Source organism: Pinus tabuliformis, chromosome 8 (genome assembly GCF_031772625.1).
Source record: "Pinus tabuliformis cultivar Carrire ecotype Pingquan chromosome 8, CPIR1, whole genome shotgun sequence".
Lineage (NCBI taxonomy): Eukaryota > Viridiplantae > Streptophyta > Pinopsida > Pinales > Pinaceae > Pinus > Pinus tabuliformis.
This window is the reverse complement of record NC_142294.1, coordinates 897,048,895-897,074,820: the sequence shown is the minus strand read 5'-3', so window position 1 is coordinate 897,074,820 and position 25,926 is coordinate 897,048,895. Positions and strand designations below refer to the sequence as shown.

Below are 25,926 nucleotides of genomic sequence, written 5' to 3'. Positions count from 1 at the left end.
GTATTCCTTCGGCATGCGATATGAGATAAGGCTTAGACTTGGAGCGAACCCAAGAGTTTATAGACAATTTGTGCATGAGAGTTGATTTCCTTTGAAATCTGGTCTTCACGTCCATCGGCAGGTTGGAGTGTATTCCTTTTTGTCTGCTTGTTTGTCGGGGTATAAAGGTGAAGTCAGCCTATAGAGAGCACTTCTGATGTAAGTGTGGGCCTAACACACTGCCCACACGCAGAGATTAGGAAAAACGCAGTTTTACTGGGTCAATTATTGATGCTCCAGTACTTCAAAATGACAATATCCAGAAGGAAATTACATTCGTACATCAACCCTTAATACTTCAAAAAATGAAGTATTTATATTAAAAATTACAATATTTCTTTATAAAAATCATTGTCAAACCAACAATGTATTATTAGCCTAATTACAAACTAATATCATCTAATCTAGCAGAATAATAGGCCACGTAGGCTGTTGAGGAGAACGGTGGCCCTATTTGGATGGTTTCAGTTGTTGAGTCATGCCAAAACAGAATACGATGCTGAACTAACTCTCGTGCTATTTGTTGTGCTAGAAAAATCATTTATTGCTCATGATTTATTCCTTAATCCAGTAAATCAAGTAACTCTTCCCATCTCTTTTCATCTGGCACTATTAACTTTGTTACCCTGCGCTAGATTTCATCTATCTCTGTATACTTAGAAAAAGTTGGTTTCACGGTAAAAATATGTCTTACCTCATTCTACACATGGAAGTCATTTGACATAGTCTCTAGATACGCTTTTTCTCTCATACTTCCTTTAACTCCAATGAACTTAACACTGCTTTTGACCACTTCTTTCATTTTCAAGATGTAATCCTCCTGAGTAATCAACTTGTCATTTATGACATAGATACTGGGTAGTCCCTTCTGCATTAAGGTTTCAATCCTGTTTGTAAATCTGTTCACCTGCAGCTCCAAAGTTTCACACCTTTCCTCCAACTGGTCAATGAGATTTCTCTTTGTCAAGACTTTCTTGACTTCCAGAATGGTGGCAGTTTTGTCACTGACTCCTACTTCCTCCAGCTCATATGTGGACTTTGAGTTTAAGAACCTGATAATATATGCAACTTCTGTTGGCATTTCTCCCAGCTTTTCCTTTCCTTGCACAATAGTTTCACTGGCCTTCTCTATTAACTCTTTCTGTCCAAATATGATTTGGATAGAATGTTGTGGTGAAGTAAAATTGTAAGTGTGGACACAAACAAATTCCTCTAGCTTGATAATGGGTCTAGCCACAACAGTTACATTCTATGGAATATTTCCTTAGATTAGAATCAACCAAGATGGCCTACCTCTTGGTCACTTATCCTACTTGATGATGTCCTCACTTGCTCACTCCAACAATCTCTCGCTTCCTTCTTCAAGCTCCTGAAACAAGTAAACAATAACAACACACAAACATAATAATAGACAAATTGGAATTCAACCTACTTAATGGGTCAATAAGCATTAAGACACGGATATGTAATATTAAAAAACATGTATGAAATCAATATATTGTTTCATATATTAATATCAAAGAGAGATTACAACCATTCATCTTGACGTTGCAGTCTTCCTCTGACAAGACTAGGTTCCCACACACTTCTGCTAGCACTTCATGATGGCTTCAAACAACAATAGTTTAAAGAATCTTCCCTTTAGGCTTCACTCCAAACCAAACACACTTCTCCCTCACACAACCAGATGGCTATAACTAGTAATATTTTGCTTTTCAACTCAAAAATGTATACTCACACTCAGCCAACACTCTATAACTAGTAACACTATAACTAGCTTGTGCTTGTGAAGAAGGGAGGTTTATATAGGAGATATGGACGGGAGATGGATCCTCTTCTCATGGGAGAAAGACTTATCCCTTGAGGTATTTCCATCAATATAGGGGAAAGGAGCCCAAACTATCATCCTCGACCCCATCCAGCCAAACCATTTACCAAACTTATTTTACAGAGCTTCTAGAGATGGAAGCTTGAGCTCTAATTTAAAAAAGTTTCCATAACTGGACCGACACAACTGGAACACAAATCAGTCACACCAATCGGCACAGGGAATAGTGCTAATCTCTACACATTGGTGCGAGGGAGATAAAGGTCATTAGCGTCGGTCTTGTAAATTGGGCAAAACAAATGTTTTAGGGGAAATGGTGCAAAAGGGAAATGATATGCTCATGAAAAGGGACATAAGGGGAGTTTCTCTGTGAAAGCAAAGCATGTGGGGTTCATTGTAGAGGTCCTCCAAGATCAAGGAACAAGGATTACAGGGATAGTGACAAAATTTTGTGTAACAGATGCCCCCTAAAGTGTGAAGGCCAAGTCGGAGTGAGAGATGAAATGCTTTATAAATCAGTGCGGGGAACTAGTCTGCCGTCAGAAGACCTGCAAGCAAGTATAGATACATATATACATAAATTGAGATCTCTATCAAATAATACATGAATCATGGCATGGACGCAACCATCCAGAGAATAATCATTTAAATGGATCCAGGTATGGGTGCATCCATTTGTCAAAGAGGATCATAATGAAACCAAGGTATGGTTACAACCATCCAATAATGAGAAGGATCACATATGATAACTCATGGTCTAGGCACAGCCAGCCATCTGAAAGAGACATGCATATCATCATAACTATGTCACACCACTTTGCAACCTGGACTTGTGTGATCTGAGTCCAAGGTCTTGCGCTCCAACATGAACCGATCAAAGTACAGATTATATCATGCGAATAGATGTGTTGACATTGAACATGTTATAAAATCACTTGATTACCAGTCAATGATGTAAACTGTTAACAAGTGCGAGAGGAACCACCAATAACGATAATGGCCCTCACGGTACTATCAGTACAATTCACTAAATGTGAATACAGAAACTGAAGTCAAACACCTATGAAATCACTCAATCGAAAGCCAATTATGTGAACTTATCGTCGAATGCGAAGAACTTGCCATTAGGGCATGCAAGCTCTAAGGTACTAGAGGGGAGTCTCTCAATCAACTTCCCGAATAATGAGTTGAAGTCGACGGAAAGTGACCGTGTCGAAGGAGGGTCACAATGAATCCCACATCACCGACGCGAGATGAGAGGATGCAAAATGATTTTGGATGATACAGAGAAACATAGGTAAGTGGAACTACAGAAGGAAAACTCTTGAACATTTCGGTGACACAACTGGAAGTTTGGTAGCTTTTGGATCCATGGGATCGGTGGTCATGATGATGTGGCAAAGATCAAATGGAAGGCAAAAATGAACAGCCCAAACCCATGGAGGTCAATGATATAAAGGAGGATGTCCCAACCTGACACGAAACAGAGAGTGTCATGTTCAAGAGTGAGCTGCTGACACGACTCGATAGATTTCCGAATTTTCCCCCACCATTTCTTGTGAGTACCCCAATTATTTTTAATCACAGGCTTGAAGGGGATAACGTATGCATGCACTATAAGTTCATCCTTCAAATGAATCTGACCTAGTAAGTTTAACAAGCCCTAGGAAGGAGAAATTTGTGTTCATCATGGTGATGAATCTGATGTCGTTTATTAGTTTAACGCGTCCAACAAAGGTGTAACTCAGTATCTTTTTCATGTTTAGAGAGTTAGAAAAAGACACGCAAAAGAAACTCCACATGGTCCCTTTTTGTACATTTGTGTCTCTCAAGCCCGAAAAGGTATAAAAAAATACTTGAGAGAATAGCTTAACCATTTCAGTCAAGGAGTACCTTTTTCATAAATAGTGCCTTCTAGCCTGAAAAAGGGGTAACAGTATACTGGGCGAATGATGTTTTGCATCCATTAATGAGTTCAAAACGACAAGGGCTCAACCATCTTTTCGTCTTTAAAGGGTTGAAAAAGAGTTGAAAGAAGACCCCCCATTTTATTCTATTTTACGAGTCAAAAAGGGAAAAATACTTGACGATATTTTCATATAAGTTTTAATGAGTCAAGAAAAGAGCTAAATATGACTCATCGTCATCATCGAACATCCATCCCTATCATTGCACAAGTAAGGAAAAGTGTATTATCAAGTCCTTGAGGCAAAATAGGTCAAAAATATTTACAAAACCTGATATTTTATTGAAAAAATAAATAAATAGGGGCAAAGTAAAAACATTTTTACCATTTACCTTTTTACCTTTGCAGTGAAGACTTTTACTCACTTTTGCCCTAGTTTTTCCAGAGTGGATTGCGGGAGATATGTGAGGCCAATTGATTAGCCGTCAATGCTAGGTAACAGTCGAAGCCTTGAGCTCCATTTTCATACTATTCATTTATGATTTTAACCATTTTTTTGGATTTCACCCTCGGTCAGCGCGATTTCCAGGCACGGGATCACGTCGGCCAAGGGTTATTTTCACGGCCATCTATGCTGACTGGTGTGACTATTTCTAAAACAGGCACACCAGCACCATGGATAAGGCAAAAACAAATTTTCTCAAGAACTAGCTGTTAAAAATTGATTTTTATGTACTAAAATTGATGATTGACTCAAATAAATGGCTTTTACAGGAGACAAATCACCAAAAATGGTGGATTGGAAGGAAAGAGAACACGAAGATGTGGACACCTAGCCAATGAATGATCCAAATTTCCTGGAGGATTTGAGGGCTTACGGGCTTCTCAAATTTTCTTTACATCAGGAATGTGGGCCTAGCCCAAATTGCTTCAGTATTTGATAAGCCTTTGGGACATTAATCATGAGATTTTTTGTCATTGGGGACTAGGAGCTGGAGTTGACAACTTCAGACATTTACTTCATCATTGGGCTATCTCACATAGATGAGCTAGTGAATTTGTATGGATCACGTCCGGTTGGAGTAAGCATATCTTCCTTGCTTGCCGCACATTGTCCTGAGGCCTTGAAATCTAAAAGCGGGAAGATTGATATTTCCAGTGTGCAGGATTTGACACTAAGAGTGCTTCAATTGACCATCAATAGAGTGGAGAGGTCCCAGGTGGAACATGAGACTAATAAGTCGAAGTTCGTTTATGAGCGTAGATTGCACAGCTTCGACGATCTTCAACTAGGCATAGGCCAAGAAGATGAATACCGAGTGCCAGTTTTCCAAGGTGAATGGGGGGGAATCTGAAGTAATTTGGCTTCTGATTAGTACTTGTGACTTTTTTCTTAGAACAAGTGCCACTATTCCAGTATCAGTTGACTGAGGTTGATTCTCCTATGCCACGCGATCTGCGGATGGCCCGTTGGAGTCTTTTGATGACCAGAATCACTACGAGTCAGTAAATGTCCTACCGACCAGCATTCTTTTCGTGGTTACGACAACAGAAAATATTCATGGAGGACTAACCATACAGCAGCACTGATTTCCATGGAGACCCGGATATTCCCTTTCCAGATGGGAAGGACTTCAATGACGAGGGTAAAAAACCAAACCAAATTCCAATTTTGATGTTTTTTTAATTGTTTTTAGTATATGCATGTTTATAACATTTCTTTTATGTATGCAAATGTTGGACAGAGTGGCTAGCTAGGATGTACCCAATAGCCAAGCGTTATCCCTGTCCTATTGATGCTATCGCCCCTTATCAGGAAGGGAGCGATAATGAGGAGGAGATTGTGAGTAACCTCGAAAGGTTTACTCATGGTATCCCCAAGAATGCTCAGATTGGAGACATGCCTCGGTGGTACCATAGGCACACAGTGGGAGTCTCAGATCGGATCTGCTGATTGCTGAGTTGTGTAGTACGAGTTGTCTTGTGTTATCATGACCACCATGCTGAGTAGTTCCTAGGTCTAGTACTTACATTTTATTTTATTTTTAGGCCTGCGTGCCACGTGTTAGTGCTCGAATCTACCTCAGGCTGAATGAAGGTGAGGTTCAAGGCAACATCAAATGAAGCTCAGCCTCGTAGCTAGCCCTACGAGGACAGGAGAGGGCTCTCTCCGGGTCTATCTCGATAAAATGATCAATAGAGTCCGAGATGACTTAAAATGGGAACTGATTTAGGCTAGTAAAATGAATTTGAATGAGGGATATTTGATTTAATGACTAAGTTGCTAGGCTGCATGGGACAAGGACAGCGTGAGCAGAGATTTAACCAAAGGCACAGGATATTTCATAAGGCGAGATAAGCATGAGGTTTTAGCAATCGAATTGAATTTAAATGGGGTGAAAAGATTGTTTAAGAAAGCTGAAAAGGGCATTAATGTATGAATCCTTTCCAGCTAGAAGAAAACACATAAAGATTGAACACTTCCTCCACACAGAGCAATGACTGAATTCTACCTTTCTCACTTAAAAGTATTCAGCTCGAAACGATCATGAATGAAATGCAAAACATCACAGGATACATATGAAATAGAGAGAAAAACACATGCCAAAACTCATACCACAAGAATCTTATAAATTAGAGCTGCACCATTTAATTATTTCTCTGTCAATCTGTATAGCCAAACGCTGAGTTATTCCTCCACCATTTCCCAGAACTCAAAACTCTCTATACAATTATTTTCAATACAATATATAACTCATCGCTGGGGAAAGCGAATCGATTGAGAATAAGAAGCAGTTTCACCTAAAATCATGAAAATAGGAAAAGTCTGCTCTAAAAAGGAGCAACGTTACATTTTGTTAGTTGATGATCAATTAAAAGGCAGAATGTGGAACATGGACCCTTTGATTTTGCAACTGCAGTAAAAAAAATAGACCGTCGGTTCCTATCTTTCTGCTGTGGTAAGTATTTTGCGTTTTAATTTAGGCTTTACGGTTTCTGTCTTTTTGCCTTCCCTTTGCCGTTACTTTGTTTTAATAGAATGGGCCTTGTGATAAAAAAAAAAATGCATGCATCTGATTCGGTCTGATCACCATGATATTGCTCCTCAAGTGCTCTCTTTACTTCTGCCTTTGTGACACGTTCATCATCAAACTTGTACCACTGGTCTGAAAGAGTTGGTCTAATGAAAGCGTAATAATGAACACCCTGCACACCTCCACTGTGAACCAAAACACTATGAAGAGTATATAAATTGCGCACACTTCTATCTGCATCTAGAAAGATATATTTGCCATTGTCTCTGTCCAAGTCAAGTGAAATAGAGGTTCATATCGATTATTTATCTTGATCATTGTGTCTCGCATGAAACCATATTCAACGCTTCAACTGAATTTGTAGTACAGGAGGAAAACCGAGGAAAAGAACACCTTTTCTTGCCTCTTGAAGTCCATACTACTCTGCATGAGATTTGTTGTCACCTCAAGTTGTTCAACTTCAGCATACTTATTAATTGAAGCATAGACATCTCGGCAGCCTTTAACATCAAGTTGTAGATCATAAAATGATTCCTTCCTTGTAGATTTATAATCCACATTTCTGCACTCGATGTAGTTCATATGATGTCCTTCAAATAGATGCTTTATTGTATTCTCAACAGCTGTGCCCTTCATATTTATCTTCTAACTTCTCGCAGAGTACTCGGTTTAATTCCTGCACCTCATGTTGCATGAAAGAATCATATGTGTCCCATCCGAATGATTTGGTCAAGTATTTTGTTTTGAAACGCTAGTGTCACTGTGCTGGACTTTATAAAGCAAGTTCTGTAGAGCCGATGGAATACTTTTTATGATATAGACATGCCAGCTCGAGGTTTCTTGACCAGGAATGTTAAGGGGAATCAAATTCCCAACGCATTAACCTATAGACTATAAATTAAATCACGCATAATTACTTCTTATGCAAAATTAATGACAGGTAGCAAGAATAGATTCATGCACCCACTTCATGCTATTGGTAGAGGCGTGCTAGTGATGAAAAACACATGCAGATGGCTGTTTCTTCTCTCTTCGGCAAAGATGCCAAAGGGGCCACCGCCGCCATTCCAACTGCCTCTCACCTGGTGAATGCCGATGCAGGTAGCCACATTGAGCACTGGACTCACCCTCCCAGCTGCCCCAATGATCACCAAAATCAATGGAACTATGATCTTCAACTTCACATGATTTCTCTCGTTGGGCTTCATTGAGATTCTTCGACTGTAAGTTTTTCAAGTGTGATTCTGATGTCCCCTCTAAACCATGAAGGAAACCAATGTTGATACCTGGAGAACATTCAAGAATCACATCTACAATTGCTTCTTTCAAAGAATGTTTCTCTTCCCATGAGAATGGACCTCCAGAGCCAGAACTTCTGAAACTTTCCCCAGCTAAGGAATACCCAACAATTGAAAGGATTATGGCATCTCGGATTGAAAGAAGACCAGGAGGTGGTTCATGACCCTTGCCTTGATTTTGGGTTCTCCATATAACACTTCGATTAATAAGATCTTGTATTTGACTAGAGAGACTTTGGCTTGTATCTCTAGCACTCAGCATCAACATTCTCTCTGCACTTGCAAAAGCCTCCCAACATGTACTCCATGGCTCACTCAAGGCCACTTCAGCAGCTTTTGCTAGTTGGATGATCCCTCTATTTCTCATGATGCTTGCTGGGTTTGAGGCTAAGGCATTTATGAAGGAACGCAAATCAGATGCTGTAACAGCACCAAGGCGACTTCTTATACTAACTTTTTCTTGACGGAGTGCTTCTTGGAGCCATTTCTTTATAAGCAGCGTCCCATCTTTTTTTCGTCTCTCAAGTAATGCTTCTAAACAGTGCACATCGTTACAATTTCCAGAAGAAGCAAGTGACCCATACATTGGATCTAGCTGACTGCACCCTTTCTCTAGGAGAAGATTTCTACTCTTATCATCATGTGCAACTGAAGTTAGCAAACCGGAACTCCCCTTCCAACCTGATAAAAATGCAGTCAGACCCGAATTAGAGAAATGGCCCCTATTGTTCATAGAATTTCATACCTTGAAAATGCTCTCTAGTGGAATTCTAAAATCGATTGTATGATGCCGTAGAGAAGATGAGCTAACTGTGTTGGTTGCACCATTATCTATTGATTGTGGAGTGAATATGATTCTGTCCCTCCTAGGCAATGCTGAGAACATTCGATCAACCAGTGAATCACCATGACATCATGGTGTCACAAATGGCCTGTGCTCTAACCTTTGGCTAGAGGAAGAGCTTATATTATTGCATATCTACTCAGGTTATCCATATATGCCCGCACATATCTACGTCGAACTTGTCCCCAACAAGAGAGCGGTCTATAAGTAGTAGGCATGTTGATCGTTTTGTATGACCTCCCACATCATAAAGGCTCAATAAATTTGTCAAAACTTTTCCAATAGCTTGAGACAATGGGCCCAGAGTAAAAATATCCATTTTAAGATCCATCTGACCAGCAAGATGATGGAGAAAGTGTGCAATTAGAGTTGCTCCTGGTGGCATATCATCCCCATCAGAAGTCAATTCCATACCAATTGGTGGCAACCCTAGGCTCAAAGAACTTTGAAACTTGTAAGAGAGGCGTGATTTCTGCAATGGCACTCTCTGATGGTAAAACAAAGAATCTGGGTGAAAGTGGGCAGAAAACCATAAGAAAGTGTTTCACTGATGCTTTTATCTGTTTCCAAGACTCTTCCTTTGTCATTGTAGAACTGAGATCATCTAAGCCCTTTCCAGGGGAATCGTCTTCAAGACCAGAAATTGTGGCTTCACTTGAAGTTGGCCACAACCTATCCTCTTCCTTGACAGCAATGCTTTCCCGTTGATTTTGTACTGAGCTTCCAACGTCATCTGTTTCTGCAAATCTTTGGGCAAAGTCAGATTTCAAAACAAGCTCTTGGTAATCCTACAATAGCAAGGCTTTGTATTCTCGATAAGCATCAGGGCCCAAAGGTGCATCAACATATGCTGAATGTGCACACTGATCAGATATCTGGCGAATTCATGCAAGGTATGAGTGAATGGGTGCAATTTCAAGCAATTTCGGGCTTTGAGGCTATATGCGTCGTGCCCTTCTACCTGTGCGCCGCATCGTTTGTGTGCGATGTGCCCGTGTTATTTTAACATGGTGTGATAGCGCCCAGTGCACAGCGCTCCCTCTGTGCGCCACACCCCTCTGCCTGTGCGCCGCGCCCGTGTTATTTTAACACGGTGTGATAGCGCCCAGTGCACGACGCTCCCTCTGTGCGCCGCACCCCTCTGCTTGTGCGCTGCGCTGAATGTCAACACACCATCGGCCCTCTAAAATCACAGCTCCGTTCCTCCAATTTCAACACGACTTTCTCCTTTGGATTTTTTGATATCCTTTGATGCAAATGGATTAATAACTTATATAGACATGGAGAAATATCTTATATAGACATGGATTTCAACTTTTGTTTCTCATTTTGTAATGTTTTTGGCTTTGGCGCTTTTACATTTAACACAACTCTGACATTTGTTTCCTCACTGATTTTCTGAGCTTGAATGATGAAATTGTTCTTGTTTTTTGTAGGGATGACTGATGTTGAATTCGGAAAAGGATCATGGCGAGGCTGCATGTGAACATCTTCAACTGAAAAACTTTGAATAATTTCATATTTGAAAGCGAATTTAAGGATTTCTTCTTCAAAATAGAGTTTTGAAGAAGAATCTCTCTTGAGCATTATTTGATGATGAAATTTTGTAATGGAAACTGATTTGGAACCTCTCATGCAGACTCAGTCGACAAAACCCTGGACTCAAGAATTAAAATGACTCTTTTTGACCAAAATGGCATTTGATGACTACAAATGACGAGAAATTGACCTTGGTGAATTTGACTCTGACAGAGCACTGACAAGATGAGACTAACACCATGGATGTACGAGGCCTGCGAGCCACCAATGTTATTGTGGAAATGCACATTATTTTTTGGGGGTTTTAATGATTCAAACATTATCACATATGTATATATGTTATATTTTTCTGTCTATTATGGTACAAATATTTTGTCTTATCTTTTACATATTTCACAAATGTCTATCCAACACATAATTAGCTAACGCATCTGTTAATGTATTCATGCGTCTAGGAATATGATGATATGTGATATAATCAAAATGTCCTTCCAATATATGGATATAGAGATACATTCGTAATATTTGAGGGTTCCTGATGGAATATTTCCCGTTGAGTTGAAGGATGAAAAGCTATGAATCTAGGTTGACAACCAATTCTCTGATGCCCAGAGCCATGGCTTCTGATAACAGTTTGATGACCGCGTTTTATTCAATAATGTTGTTGGTTGTACGACCTAGGCAGATACTTTGAAGATCAATCAACTCACCGTTAGGGTTGTAGATAGCCCATGTTGCGTGATAGGTTTCAGGTACTTCGGCAAGCACCATCAGCGAAACCAATGTGACGAGCTGTAGACATCTGCAAAGCACGAAAATCATAGTAAACAGGAAAGTTGTTTAAAAACTTCTACACAAACCACATTGTACAGAAATGAATCACACACTAATGTACATAAGTAACCATGCAAGATGACCTAAGCATTGTACTTTTTGAGGTAAAGCCCATTTCGGGGCTTACCGAGAGGATTTCCTTCATAATCAATAAGTTCATAGGCTCCTTTCTGCAAAGCATGTTTTACAATATAGGGCCCGTGCCACATAGGTTTGAACTTGCCTGCCCCCAGCTTATCATTAGCTTGGTTGTATAGCATGACCAAATCACCCTCAGAGAAAATGTGAGGGGAGACCAATTGGTCAAAATGGGATTTGACCCATTTCTTTTGTGCTTCAATGACCAAGGCAGCAAGACGACGAGTCTCATCTAGTCATTCCAAATATAAGAGGTGTTCCTCTTGAGGTGATGTTTCAGGGACGAGTTCAACGACTAACTTAAGTGAAGGAATCTCACATTTTATCGGCAATGTTTCTTCTAGACCATAGACCAAATGGAATGGTGTGAAACCAGTGGTGTCTTTGGTTGAAGTTTAGTAAGCCCACGAAGCTAAAAAAGCATGAGATTCCAATTTTACTTGTGCATCCCAATAGTACACTGAAGCATGGTGACCAGAACTTTGTTCATGGCTTCAACTTGGTCGTTGGCCTGAGGGTAATATGGGGTCGAGCCATCGTGGTGCAAGCCCAATGCAGATGTCAGGTATGCCATCATATAGTCTCGTAAATGGGAGCCATTATCTATGAAATAACATGGTTAAAAAGAAATTGAGTTGTCGTCTTACCATCTGTCGAATATGTAGGCATCTCTTCGGCCCATTTGGTGAAGTAATCCACAACAACGATAATGTAGCAATGCCCCCCAACCGAACGAGGGTTACATGTCATATAATCGATGCCCAATTTTGAAAAGGGACCAATGGTAATGACGGGGTGTAGGTGAGCAGGTGGGGCATGCATCTTGCATTGGTAGATTTGGCATTCATGACACTTACGGACAGCAAGAATGTAGTCTTTGAAGATGGACAGCCAAAAATAACCAGCGCAAAGGATTTTCTAAGTTGTAGCATAACCAAGCATATGACAACCACACGCCCTAGAGTGGAAATCATTGAGAACTCTCTCAGCTTCCTCAATTGTGAGCCATCGGCGAAGAACAGAATCGACACCGACACAGTATAAAGTATCACCAATAATGCAGTAGGGTCGAGAATGGTGTTGAATCCTTCGACGATCATCCTTGGTCAATGTGGACTGGAACTTGGAGGTTTGGAGATACACGATGATAGCACCGTACCATGGATCGAGGGTGTTAATTAGGAAAAGGGCCTCATCTAGGAGTTGTTCATCTGCACCAGCAGGAAGAGCTTTGGAGGGAAGGGAACAGATTAATTCCGCAAAAACAAGTGACTTCTTAGATTTGGCCGTAGTGAAGACCAAATTGAATTCTTGCAGGATAATGATCCATTTAGAATATTTTCCCCCTAGCAACTAACAGGTCAGGATATAGGTCATAGGATTGCATTTAGAAATCACTGTAGTTGTTCATAAGAGAATATAATGCCGAAAACGTTGACGGCGGCCAAAGCCAACTTCTCAACATGTGCATAACGCGTTTCAGTGTCGAGGAGATTTTGACTTAGATAGTAGATCATGTGTTCAGCACCTTTGTCGTCATCTTGAACCAGAACCATGGCTATGGTGCTAGGAGTTGCGGCTAGGTAAAGGAAGTAATCTCGGTAATAATCTGGTGGATGCAACAGAGGAGCATTCATGAGGATAGCTTTAAGATCATCGAAAGATTTTTGGGCTATCTCATCCCATGCACAAGGTGTTCCTTGTTTGAGCAATCGGGTGAATCCCATAGCTAGCCCGATGTAGTTGGGTATAAAATGATGAATAAATTGGCCTTTTCCTGGAGGCTCTGGAGTTGTTGTAGTGAAGATGGAGGGGATAAGTTTATAATGGCCTCAACGTTTAGCAGGTCCAAGCGAATCTCGTCCCTATAAATGATGAAGCTGAGGAGTTGTCCTGATTCTATGAAAAAAACACATTTGTTTGGATTTAACCGGATGTTGTAGTGCCTGCAGCGTAGAAAAGTCTTCTGAAGGTTGTTTGGGTGATCTTGTCGCTTATGATAATGGGCAGGAAGTTCATCCAAGTAAGGTTGGACAATGTTGCGAATCTCATGAAACGCATAGGACATTGCCCACTGAAATGTGTCCCCAACATTTTTTAGCCCGAAAGGGAGCTTCTTGTAGGAAAACATACCCCATGGGCAGATAAAGGTTGTCTTCTCTTGGTCATCCGGTGCGATATTGATTTGGTTATAACCAGAAAAACTGTCCATAAAGGAAAAGATCTCGCTCCCGTCACATTCATCAATGATTTGATCAATGAAGGGAGTAGGATAGTTGTCTTTATGATAGGAAAGGTTAAGATCCTGATAATCCATGCAGACGCGGGTCGTGCCTTGTTTTTTAATCATTGGGACAATATTGGACACCAAATATGTAAGGGGAATGGGATAAATGAATCCATATTTGAGAATCTTTTCGACTTCGCCCTTAATAGCATTAGCCTTTCTAGGGTGTATCAAACGAAGCCGTTGGCGAATGGGTTTCTCATTTGAATATGTGGGTATTTCGTGCATCACAATGCTGGGATCAATGCCAGGCATTTATTTTTATGACCACACAAATACATCATGGAATTCTTGAAAAAGATGAGTATATGTCTTAATCTCATTTGGAGAACAAGATACCCCGATATGAACATGTTCAATGACACCGGGTTTGATAGAAATGTCAATCAACATCGTTTGGGTAATATTACCCAAATTTCCTTCTGACCATATTTCATGAGTAACAGTCAGTGGGGGAAATGGACAAGAGGGCTCTTCGAAAGAGGTAAACATGACCATCCGATGAGGTAGGAATGAGGAGCGATGACGCGTATCGATCCATGGGGGTTCCTCGAGAGACATGATTTCCATCATACCTTCATCGGTGAGGAAGGTCTCGGCTAAGGGGTCGAATGATTCCAAAGTTCCAAGCTAGGGGGATTGAGAATACATATCGAGAGAGGTCTTCAAAATATGAGAATCAAAGGACACAGAGCTCGTAGCCGAATCAATTTCCATGTAATTGACTTAGGCGGGAGTAAGTGGCATGATGTCGCCCCAAGCATCAACTAGATCTGGTGCAGGTATGACCCAAGGATCAGATTTGACTGAGATCATGTTGATGAAGGCAACATGAGGAGGTGGGAGTGGAAAAATCCCCATTAAGGCAGAATCTTTGAAGAGACCTACCCCCACACTCTCAAAGGGAGCACCAGAGTGCTTAACATACAGAACGTTGCCATCAGACGAGGAAGAGGCAAAGAAAGACAGTTGATCAATGGTGAAAATCCTCCCTTGATGGGAAAAATGGATCAAACGAAACAAACAGGAGGCCACGGCATGCATGGCATGAGTAAAACATTGGCCGAGTAGAAGATTATAATTGAGATTGGTGTCAACAATCTCTACTTCGACTTGCACTATCTTTCCTTCCAGAGTGATGACAAGGTTGGGTAAGACACCGAATGGTCGCGAATTGTGCCCATCAAAAGCTTCCAATGTGTTTGAAGACTAGTTCAGTGCAGGGGAACCAATAGCCTTCCAACATGCAGTTGACATTGTTAGCACCTAAATTTGCCTTAGGCTAAAGGAAGGAAAAATTCAGGGTAACCACAAACCACGCTCAGTATGGTAGCTAGCCCTACCAGAATAGGAGAGGGCTCTCTCCGGGTCACACTCAGGAAAATAAACAATAGGGTCTGAGATGACTCAAAAATGGACACTGATTTTAGGCTAGGTAAATAAATATGATGGAGATGTTTGAAGAATGACTGAGTTTTCTGGGATGTGTGGGGCCAAGGAACAGCATGAGCAGAGAATTTAACTCAAAGACACAGGTTGATTCGTGAGGCAAGACAGGTGGAAAATCTAGCAATTAGAGTCTAAAAGATGTGAGGTGGAGAGATTGTTTGAGAGTGTGAAAAGGGCATAAATACATGAATCCTTTTCAACAGAAGAAAACATAGAACGTGAAAACTATCCCAAGGCAGAGCAGTGCACTGAATTCTACCCTTTTTACTTAGAAAGCTTTCACTGGAAATGAATGTAAACAAAAATATGAAACATAACAAAATACATATGAAACATAAATAAAATACATTTTCTAAACTCACGCCATAGGAATCTCATGAACCAGAGCTGCAATCTTTCATTAATTCTCTGTCAAAATATACAGTGAATGACTGGGTGTCTCACCCACAGTTCCCAGAAATGCCAACCAACCCTTTGCAAATGGTTTACATACAATAAATAGACTATTCCATGAGGAAATAGAACGACCAAGAGTTGGGGAGTTTTTCGAATCATTACAAAGTGGAAGTGGAAAACCAACCATTAGTTACAGGTGCAGCGTTACAAAAATGATAAATGGCTTAGGTGACTGCTCGCCTCCCTTTGCCACTTGGATAGGAGCCCACCTTTAGTGAAAATACTTTTTAAACATTGCCTTAGTTTTTGAGAAAAATATAGTGTAAATGAGCGGGCCCACTTGGAGAAAGTCGCGATTTCGCAAAGCGGGCGCGATTTTGGCCTTTTTCTCTATATGCACCGCGCCCAAATCTATACGCGCCGCGCCACTTTGGAGGTGATTTTGAGGTACCTGCTGGAGTCCAAATTGTGCCCAAATGTGCTTGTTGGAAAGCATGGCCTGTCTACTTTCCAACCCAAGTGGAATTTCTGAATTTGGTGCTCATGTTCCCCTCCAAAACTTCATTCTCCCAAGACTGCTTCCTGTGTGTCAAAATAGGGGCAGAGAGGTCATTTTTTGAGTGTTTTTGACCTCCTGGGGACTCAAATCATGCCCAAATTTCTTGTCCATGCACCAACAGGCATGATTTTTCATGCTGAATCCAAAAATGCAAGCCATTTGTGATTTGGAGCTCCCAATCCTAAGCGTCGCGCCAGTGGCGTGGCGCACAGGGAGAAAAAACCTATGTTGTGACCAAAAATTTGCCATGTGACCAAAATTGCCCCAAATTTCTTGAAATTTGGGCTGGAGCTTCCTTATCAAGTGTTATGCTGGGCCAAAGAGGCTTTGGCCAATATCTGAAGTTGATCGAGCTCCCTTTGCCTCTTTTGCTTCTTGATTGCCTTCCTAAATTTCGCCTTCAAATTCTTGATTCGGGCCTTGCATACTTTGTTTCGCGCCATGTAGTGGAAAGCCATTTGTCTCAGCAATGCATGGTCCTTATCAGCCTTGTCTAGCAACCTCTCCAAGTGCATGTTAACTTTCTTGAGATTGGCCTCCCGATCCTCATTAATCTCTTGCTGCAATGACGTGATCTCAACTCTTCTCCTTTGTGCAGCTTGGTGATACTCACGAATGTTTTGTAGATCCATGATTGCTTGCTGATCCTCCTGCTATTTGTTCCTCTGCTCCAGATATTTCATGTTCCATTTGGCTCTTTCCAAGTCAAGGGATAAGGCTTGAATCTCTGCTTGCTGCTCCTGGATGATCTCTTTAAGTTGTGCACTCGTCGGTTCTGTATCTGTATCATCATCATGAAGGAGAACGAATTCGGTCTCTCGTTCACCTGATGGCTCACCTGAAGGCTCCTCATCATGAATTGGCTCCTTACCTCTGTCCTATACCTGTAGTGCTGATGTCGGAAGCGAGGCCCCTTCCACCCCGGGTGGAGATAACACTCGCTTTGCTGCTGCAAACAAATGTCTAGCACCCCTTTGATATGTGATGAAAACTGGCACACTAGCAGTCTCATGGCGCTCATACCGATGAGAAGGTTCACCCTCATGCTTAACCTCTGATAATACCTGTGAAGTACTAAAGAGGTCACGGGAGATGAAATCATCCCAAGTAATGCCCTGCAATCCCAGCTGATGAACCACCAAAATATTAATAAGATCAAAGTGATAAACATTGTTGAGTTGCTGCTGAGGGGTCTTGTGTTGCATGAAGGTGTTCATCCTCTCTATGTTCCTGCAAATGAAATATGGGATGTTCATGATCCGTACCCTGGTAAAGTGCATGACCAACCTGATGTGATAGGCATACAGACGAGAGAACCTCCCCTCACAGCTGAAGTACTTCATGATCAACTTCATGAGTGGAGCATATTCATCTTTCAAATATCGGAATGGAAAGACTCTTGTGAGCTGCCTCAAGCAACTGGCCTTAATGTAAGGCTCATAATGCTGCCGATCAACCTTCTGTTTCTTGTGCCATGGTTCTCCAACATTCGGTATGTCGGTTGCTAACGAGACAGTTTCAGGTGTTAGTGTGAAGGTGACACCGGCCAAGATAGAGTGATCTCCATGTAGGTGAAGCACAAAAAGACGGGCCAACTCATGATGAACTCGAACATTAGCCACCCTTTGAAAAAACACAAAACATGATAGATGTTGGAAACATGACATAGCAAGAGGGCAAGCCTACAATTCATTGAGGGTGGTTGGCTCATCCCTAACATGTTTGCCACTTTTGTGATGTCTCCGGGGAGCCTGTTCTTCTGAGGATGAATCACTTTGTGTTTCCATCTCATACTCTGACGAATGCTCAAATGCCATGACTGTTGTATGTGTACTGTGCTTGGGCTGCCCTTTGATGATGGTATGAAACTAGGTGTTGTTGTGAGATCTGCCACCAAGGGGAACAATGCAAGAGGGAGTGTTAGGAAGGGGAATAATATGATGGGAATAGGGGTCATGGGGGGAAATTTTGTTTAGGGATATGTAGGAGGGTTTGGGGATTTTATAGGGTAGGGTTTTGGGGTTTACATTGACCAATGAGTGGAGGGATAGGGAATATGGGTTTTAGTAATGTTTTAGGGTAGGGAAAATAGGGAAAAATGGGATAGGGGGGAAGGGAACAATGGAAAGGAGTGAAAAAATGAGAGGTGAAAGAGGAGCCTTGGCATCAATACCACAAGTTTGCAACCTTAGTAACAATGGCTTTGGTGATTTCAAGTGGTAGGGTTTAGGGATTTTTTTTTAATTTCAATTATAAATGGCCATAACCATCACTACATTCCATAAAATTGGATGAGAAAGCCAAGAGATAGACCCTACGTGGCAATTGGAAGGAATTCCAAAAGATTTGATGCAATTGGGAACAATTTCGGGCCTCTATGGGTGTGCGCTGCGCAACAGACCTAGTGCGCCGCGCTCGGTATATGCATCGTGCCCGTTTTAATTTTAAACTGCGGGGTCACGCTCTGTGTGCCGCGCTCCCTATGTGCGCCACGCCCCTCTATGTGTGCGCCGCGCTCCTAAAAACAACTCCAAACTCACTCCAAACGCGTGCTTTGCACTCTCAATCACTTTGCTATGTTTCTCTATGACCTTGGTGTGCACAATGATTTGGTTGCTTGTGGAAACTTGTATATAAAGACCTTTGAGTCATATGTTTAATTTTTGCTTCTTCAAAACCCATTTTAATAATGTTTCATTTTGACACTTTTCACTAATTTAATGCAACACTGAATTTCACTTTTCCCTTTAAATTTTTAGCTAAAACGATGAAAAAAATTTGGCACTTTTGCAGGGGTCGCATGACATGGCGCTTGGCCAAGGAAACCATGACTGCACTTGAAGAAATCAACCGGAGACTTTTTGAAAATTATCACAAATGACAAACTGTTTGACTTTTCTTCAAAACAGAGTTTTGAAGGACAGTCGTAATCTGTCAACATGACGATGGAAATCTCTAAATCATAACTTTGTAAGGGCCTCACTCTGGCCTACATGGCTTCATTGGACATGTTTGAAGACCTATTTATCTGATCCCTAGACCTAATGACTGAAAATGACTCTTGTCCATTAAAAGATCGAACATTGACTGTCATGGACTTTAGTGAACCTTGACAAAAGACTTGAGCCAGCAGGTGCCAGTCATGAGGGGAACTGACTATCAAGACCTTTTCCGTTAGATTATGGCATGCCCCTAGCGAAATGCAGCTGAGTGAATGGAGTGAGACACCTAAAAATGAAATGCAGAAATATTTTTGATCTCTGACGGAGGACTGACGAGACCGACTCTAACATTGGCTCCAATGGGGATGGTAGCTCCTTGGAGGTGCCAAGAACGACAGATCTTTGGGAGAGCAGACAGTGCCTTCATCCATTGGGCTATGGAGTCATCATTTCGACAAACGACATGCAACTCTTGACTCATTTATTGACTGAAACTTGACTCGGACTGACTCAAATATGGACTTAAAATGACTCAAAAACTGACTAAACAAACTCAAACCAAAACTGAAATAAAATGGTATTTACAGTGACAGTGGAAACAGTAGAAATAACTCAGAAGTGGTACCGCTTGAGCAACCAACCATTGATCGGCCCTCCTAGACAATCTTCCCCATTCATTTCCTTCAGAAGAAAGGCATTTTGACCCCGATATGTTGCAATCTTGAAGGGACCTTTCCAGAGATTCTCGAATTTACCGTGCTTACCCTTTTCCTCATTTCTTGCATCCCACTTCAGTACTACATCATCCAGCTGAAATTTGTCTGCCTTTGCTTTTCTGTCATAAATTTTCTTAATTTTCTCCTGTAACTTGGATGTGTTTTGGAAGACTTCTTCTCTGGTCTGCTGCAAATGGATCATCTAATTCAATATTCTCTGCATAAGGTCATCTTCACTGCCGGCTTCCTGAAGGAGTTTGACTACCGAGGCTGCAAGAGAGGTAGGAAACAAGGCATCAACTCCATACACAAGCTCAAAGGGGGACATAGCAATGGATTTCTTCTGACCGACCCGATCTGCCCAAAGTGCATTTACCAACTTCTTATGCCATCTCTTCTTGTTGATTTCCAGCAGCTTCTTAATGATATTGACCAAAGATTTGTTAGAGGACTCCGCCAATCCATTGCCTTGCGGATAATAGGCAGTTGAGTGAACCAAAATGATGTGATATTTATGACAAAACTCTACCATCCTTTTTGATTTGAAAGCTGTTGCGTTATCAGTGATTAACTTATTTGGGCAACCAAAGCGAGACGAGATGTTATTTTCGAGGAATGAAATAATTACTGCATCTGTAGCTTGTCTAGTGGGAATTGCTTCGATCCATTTCATGAAGTAATCTGTTGCCGTGAGAATCCATCGATGCTGACTGGAAGAAGCGGGATGAATTTCACCAAATCCAACCCCCATCGCTAAAAATGGGCACTCACCTCAATGGGCTTAAGGGGCAAAGGCTGTAATTTCTGCCTTCCTTCAAAAATCTGGCATTTATGACAGCTCTTGACAACCTTATACACATCAGAAAACAATGTTGGCCAATAGTATCCTGCTCTCAAAACTTTATTTGTTGTTGTCTTCCAAAAACGGTGACCACCACAATCCCCTTTGTGGAAATCCTCCATGATTTTCTTCGCTTCTTCTTCCACCAAACAATTCAAAAGACCACTGGGATCTTTCCAATAAAGTGCAGAATTTAGAATGCAAAACTTGGCAACCTTTAATTTGAGAGTTCTATCTTTGTTTCTAGTAATGCCGGGTGGTGGTGACAAATTTTGCAGCACATATATGATGTCTGAATACCACAGAGAAAGAGCAAACATTTCAGATACCTGAATTGACGAACCTTCTTCATTCTCATTGGATATAGCAGCGATCATATTTATGTCTAATGCATGCAAGTTTGATTTGGCCATTAACTTTGCCAATCCCTGTCCTTTAACAAGCTTTGTGGGCTTTATCTCCACGTCATATTCCAAAAAAGCTGCAATCCACTTGCCTTGTCTTCCTTCCGGATCGGTCTGCACTAAAACATCTTTGACAGCAGCGTTAGGAACATAAGCCAAAATATGAGAATGCAGAATGTATACCCGAAAATCTTTCAATGCTTTCACAAGTGCGAGAGCTTGCTTCTCAATGATATTGTACTTTAAGGCTGCATCTCTTATAGTTCTACTGAAAAAAGCAATTGGTCTTTCGTGATCATCTCTTTTCTGCATCAACACCGCTGCCATAGTATGCTCCGAAGCGAATGAAAACAATATAAAATCCTGAGTGTATTCCGGGCTGATTAGAACTGGAGCTGAGGAAAGAGCCAATTTGACTAAATTGAAAGATTTTACAGCCTCTTCCGTCCACTTCACTTGGCTGTCCTTTTTAAGCATGTTAGTAATCTCTCTTAAGTGTTCAGCAAGATTAGGTACAAAGCAGCGTAAAAAATTCATTTTACCATTGAAAGACTGAATCTCCTTCTTATTCCAGGGCAGATCGATTTGCTGAATATCGTGTACACGTGCAGGATCAATACGAATACCGTCTTTTAAGATGATGTGCCCAAGTAGTTTGCCCTCCTCCATGGCAAACAAGCTCTTTTTCGGATTCAGCGATAGACCATGTTTTCTGCACTTTTGAAAGACCATTTTCATATGATAAATGTGTTCTTCATCAGATTTGGAAAACACCGTCAGATCATCAAGGTATACAACCAAAATACATCCTTCTCATTTGCGGAAGCCAAGTCCATTGCCCGCTAAAAGGGGGCACTTGCATTCTTCAAACCGAAAGGCATTTTAGCGTAATGAAAAGTTCCCCATGGAGTAGTGAATGCTGTCTTGTCTCAGTCATCTTCATGGACTGAAATTTGATTATATCCAGAATAACCATCAAGCAGTGACATACGAGATGCCCCAACTACTCGTTGAAGTATATGATCCATTTTGGGTAGTGGATAGTTATCTTTCAATGAAACTTTATTGAGATTCCTAAAATCAATGCACAAGCAAATCTCACTTGTCTTCTTCCGCACGAGCACCAAATTGGAGATCCAATCCGAAAATCTGATGGGAATGATGATTCCTGATTTGTACAACTTGTTTATCTCCTTTTCAATTGATGGCAGTAGTTTTGGATTTAGTCTTCTCAACTTCTGTCTAAAGGGTTTCTGATTAGGCTTAATGGGTATAGTGTGCTGAATGATATTAGTATCATATGTCTTCAAGTCATAATAATCCCAAGCAAACATGTCAGCAAATGAAGACAACAAACTGATATATTTGGCTTTCATATTTTGTGGCAATGCTTTAGACAGTTTTACCATTTTAGGATTAGCAGTTGTTTTGATATTGACCTCTTCAACACCCTTCTCTGTTGGTTGCAATGTTGGTTTGCGGGCTACGTCATCTTGATCAAAAAGTTCTTCTAAAGGTATCAAGCCTTTAGGGATGATGTTGTCCTTCAGCTGCAATATGTCCATTTGATTGATCTGCACCTCATCTTTTCCATCATCATTTTCTTCATCAATTGAGGTCTCTTTGAACTTACCTTTGTTTTGCAGAAAATCATCAATCTCCTCATCATCTTGGAAGACTTGCCAATACCTCTAATTGTCAGGAACAGTTGGACGATGCTTGACATGGATTTCGAATTTATTACTGGAGTTCATTGGAATCTTCAAATTGTTGGCTGCCTTAGCAAGAGCATCAGCAACGCTGTTTTGAACACGAGGCACACATGTCAAGGTATATTATGAAAATAATTTCAGGACGTCTAGGACTGCATTCCGGTAAGCCCGCATCCGAGGATGCTTTGCTTGATATTCGCCTCTGACTTTCTTAATCACCAACTCGGAGTCACCATAGACTGCAATCCTCTTAGCATTCAGCTTTCTTAGAATCTTTAGGCCAACAATCAGAGCTTCATACTCAGCCTCATTGTTTGAACAATCAAAAGCTAATTTGTAAGAGCATACCCGCACATTACTAGGCACCTTGTTCGAGGCAGAGAAAGGACTGCGTACCCAAATACCAATTCCAGCACCATCATTTCCCACTGCACCCATCAAAATCGATGGTCCACAAACCTTCTTCCTCTTCTTCCAAGTGCCGAAATTCTGCTGGCTCTATTTTTCCTGCTTGTTGTCCATTATCTTCAGCTGATTTCTCAATGGTGTTTTGCTGTTCTCGTCCTTCTTTCTTCAAAACTTCTCTGAAATTTTCTACTATTTCTGGAATGCTTTCTGCTTCAACTAACTGACTATCTACATCATTAAAACTATCTGAATATAAAACAAAATACTCTAGATCTATATGTACATAATTAATTGGATGATTAATGGGTTTCTCCTTGCTTGTAATCATATATTTCATTTTTTGTTCCCGATATAGTTTTCTCATCTGGCCAAACACCGGAATTGTTGCATAGGAGAAATCTAGTTGTAGTGTCCCTTTTAATTTTTCTGCCCAAGACCTGGAAAGAAGCATACCGAACCTGGGAGGAATATCCTCTACCACAATATCCATCAAAACATTCTTCACTGGGATTTGATCCAGACTTACCACCAAGTCTTTAATGAGCCCGATACATCTTACTCTGCTGGAATCAAATGACTAGAGATCATGGTATTTCCGGGTGACGTCCAAACCTAGCTTATCCATGATAGACTTGGGCATGCGATTCTGAGAAGCTCCGGAATCGAACATGGCATTGTGTAACACAAAATCATGCAATCTTAAACTGATATAAAAAGGTGGCACATAATTGTTGGGAGACTCACCATTCAACGCTAGTCCAAAGATCATTTTGGGTTGATCATCTTCGACATTCACCATATCAGACATTGGATCACAGTTAAAAATTTTAGAAACTTGCCCTCTATAACTGCTCTTCTTCATTATTTCAGTCAAGGGAATGGATACCTTCAATTTAGAAATTCCATTTTCTAAACTAAAAGCGGAAGTCTTTTCTACCTCTTTGACCAGGGCTTCTTTCTTTTCCTTTTCTCTCGATACAATTTGTTGATTTGATTTTTCTGCTGATGGTGAATTGCTACTATCAGGTCCAAGTGCCTCTTTGCCTTTCTTTTGTGCAACTAACAAATCATTCTTTGATGCCGAAACTCCCTTCCTCTTCTGAATTGGGTTAACTGGCACATCCCTATTTCTAAGTGAATATTGTCGTTGCTGAGCAGACAGAGCATTCATATAGCCTCTTTGATACTCCTCTGATTCTTCTTCCAAAACTGTGTCACTTGCTAGGATGAAATCTGCGTCTTTGTGTGCAGCTGAACTTTCTGCATACTCCTCCTCTCCAGTAATATAAGTAGGCAGATCATCCAGAGTAAAGAAGTGGTTCTCTTCCCCTATTACTTTCCCTTCCTCATCAGAGTCCGGTCCATTCACAAAATTTTGCTGAAGAGGTGTCTGTACTAGCTGTTGTGCTATTTGATCATGGGCTCGTTGATCTCTCTGCCTTATCCTATATTGTGGCTACTGCTGGCCACGAAAGTTAGGATTTCTAACTTGTGGCTCAGGTTTGTCGAGTTTCACCCTTTCAAGCATCTTCTCTACCTTCTTGAGTAATTGATCCATCGAGGAAGACTTTTCCTTGACTGTGACCTTCTTTTCTACTTTCACTCTAGCTCTTTTGGACAACAGATTTGCTTCAACGCTGACCGCAATTTTTTGCATGTCTTCCATTGTAGTCGACTCTCTCTCTCTCAGTTGATAAGCCATGTCAACATCAAAACCATCCGAAAATTTCATCATGGCTAGTCCCACAGGTGGCCTTAGATGATCAGGAATTTCATTATAAATGGAATTGAATCTAATGCAGTAGTCTTGGACCGACTCACCAACGTTTCTTTTGATCTGCTCATACTCAACAAGAATTTGAAGAGGATTCTTTTTCACTTCCCAGTGGTCTAAAAATTGTCTTTGCAGTTTGGCCAAGGTAGCGATATGTGCAACTGGCAAACCTCTGAACCATTTCCTAACTTCACCTGCAAATTTCTGTACAAAGAGTCTCATTGCTACATTTTTTGCATCGATCTCATGAAGGTCATAGAAATCTGCCATCCTGTCCACATGTTGCTGAGCGATAACACTGTGAGCGGCAACATCAAACAAAGGGATTTTGCTTTGATAATCCGCGGGCATATCATCTAGAACTTGAGGCAGCACAAGAGGTGCAAAACGAGTAGCCATCACTCTTGGTGGATTTGGTCTTAGAGGTGTTGGATGAGCGTGTGCAGTTTGTAGGGAATTAAAAATTTGAGTTTGAAGCTGTGTCGCAATATAGTTATCAATTGACCGGTTAGCCCTTTCAATTTCTAGGTCTACAAGGAACTGTGGATTGGGGACAATATAGTCAACAGCCCTCTCGGATTTGGTCTCGAACAATGATATTTCAAACCGCTCATCAAACTCAAGCTCTTCAACATACTCAAAAATGTCAAGACATGAATGGGATTTGAACACGAGAGTTAAAAAGATCTCTTGATGAAGGAGTCCTGGAATCAAGTTGGGGTTTTCGTAGATATGAGGAGGATCCGGATCTAGATTGGCTCTGGTATATCGTCTCGAAGCCAGCATGCTATTTTCGAAAAAAATCAGAAGGACATTAACAACTTACTCAGCCTATCAAATCCTAAACTTATCATCCGAAAGCTTAAAATTATCAGAAGTATGGGGTGTTCATAGGTTAATCCTACCGTTTATGCAACGGAGAAGACTAACAAACAAAGAATTTCTTCCCCAGTGGAGTCACCACTATGTTAGCACCT

General features: G+C 41.0%; 1 pseudogene; it reads right to left on the bottom strand.

Moving 5' to 3' along the window:
- Positions 1 to 7,798: 7,798 nt before the first annotated feature.
- Positions 7,799 to 25,926, bottom strand: part of LOC149238441 (sec1 family domain-containing protein MIP3-like) — a 42,057-nt pseudogene continuing 23,929 nt past the window's right edge.